Raw genomic sequence first — 1,864 nt, forward strand, 5'->3', positions numbered from 1 at the left:
CTGGCGGGCAACGCGGCCCGCGACAACAAGAAGACGCGCATCATCCCGCGCCACCTGCAGCTGGCCATCCGCAACGACGAGGAGCTCAACAAGCTGCTGGGCCGCGTCACCATCGCGCAGGGCGGCGTGCTGCCCAACATCCAGGCCGTGCTGCTGCCCAAGAAGACCGAGAGCCACCACAAGGCCAAGGGCAAGTAAGCTGGACAAATAGAACCTTAGGGCATTGAGGGGACAGTTTTAACCAAAGGCTCTTTTCAGAGCCATCCCCATATTCATTAAAAGGGCTTAATACGTTTTCCTTTTTAATTGTAGTTAATTGAAAATGCCCTGAATGTAGGTCATCAACCCAGGAATAGATGTCCGTGCTCCCAACTCCTCACGAAGGTGAGAGTATAGAGTTGCCATAAAAATAAAAATTATCAGTAGTAAATTACGACGGGTATAGAGAGGTTGTGTCACAGGGCTAAACAGATCAGCGTTGCAGGCCCAGCTTTGTGAACCGTCAAGATAATGGGAAGGCTAAGGCTTGGTCTTTGGAACTTGAGATCCAAATCTAGTTAATGACCCACAGAACAAGAGATCTGTACCTTAGTATTATATCCTGTTGAAAGCAGTTGTTTTGCATTTTAATGGACAATATCATCTACAATTCGTACTTTACAAAAGAAATAAACCAAGGTTCAACTTTAATGAGCTTGCGGACTAATCAGTTGTTAAGTGGAATATAATTATGTCCCTGGAATCTGTTGCCCTTCAGTCCTTCCTAAGGACACAGTAATCTTTCTGTACCTCTTATAACTTTGGGTATCTTTCAGTACCATTTTATACAAACTTCAGTGAGTGTAGGGTAAGTGTTAATACAATTATAACCTTATAACACTAAATGTGAAATCAACTCAGGATTAATGGTCGGTGTATTTAGGTATACAAATATATACCTACAAATGCAAGTTTGAATAAACACATCAAGAAATAGACATGTAATTTGTATTCTTAAAGTGGAATGAAGGTAAAAAACGACTTGTCTAGGGCGCCTGGGTGGTTCAGTCACTAAAGCATTTGACACTTGATTTTGGCTCTGGTCATTATCTCACGCACAGTTCATGAGTTTGAGCCTGATGTGGGGCTCTGCGCTGACCGTGCACAGAGCCTGCTTGGGATTCTGGCTTCTCTCTCTCTGTCTCTCTCTCTCTCGCTCTCTCTCTCTCTGCCCCCCTGCCCCCTTAAATAAACTTTAAAGAAAAAAAGAAAACCTACTTGGACAATAGCATCTGGAGTGCATCTTTTCAAAACGATCTAAAGAAGGCCAGTTTCAGAGGTCAGACATTCCGATTTTATTCAGCCAAGAATACATAGCTTTGGAGTAATTTGTATTAAATTCTGCATTCAAAAGCCAAAGAACTTTGTAAATAAACAGATGAGGTAGATAAGCAATAGATTATTGCAAATAAGGTAGAAGCCAGAAGGTCTTGAAAACACCATTATTGGTGGATTGGAGGAAGATGTTTATTTATTTTTTTTTTTTTGAAGAGTTTAATTTTTGGTCTAAATGTACTAGAGGCCATGTGAATCAAGGAGTCAATGTCAATACCAACATCTTTACTTAGAGCCAAAGGAAACAAACACCTGTCCAAAATAGAATGGGAGTCTCTTTATATACAGTAGCAGACGATGGTATGGTTACATTTTCCCACAACTAATTGCCCTGGGGAAGTTCCCGATGGCTCGCACGAAGCAGACGGCGCGCAAGTCGACGGGCGGCAAGGCCCCGCGCAAGCAGCTGGCCACCAAGGCGGCCCGCAAGAGCGCGCCGGCCACCGGCGGCGTCAAGAAGCCGCACCGCTACCGGCCCGGCACGGTGGCC

At 44.3% G+C, this 1,864-nt stretch overlaps 1 protein-coding gene across 1 annotated transcript in view; it reads right to left on the reverse strand.

Annotated features, from left to right (window-relative positions):
- LOC115296186 (histone H2B type 1-M-like) overlaps positions 1-1,864 on the reverse strand; it is an 8,819-nt gene that overhangs the window by 6,592 nt on the left and 363 nt on the right. The window lies entirely within an intron of this gene.

Source organism: Suricata suricatta, chromosome 7 (assembly GCF_006229205.1).
Source record: "Suricata suricatta isolate VVHF042 chromosome 7, meerkat_22Aug2017_6uvM2_HiC, whole genome shotgun sequence".
Classification (NCBI taxonomy): Eukaryota; Metazoa; Chordata; class Mammalia; order Carnivora; family Herpestidae; genus Suricata; species Suricata suricatta.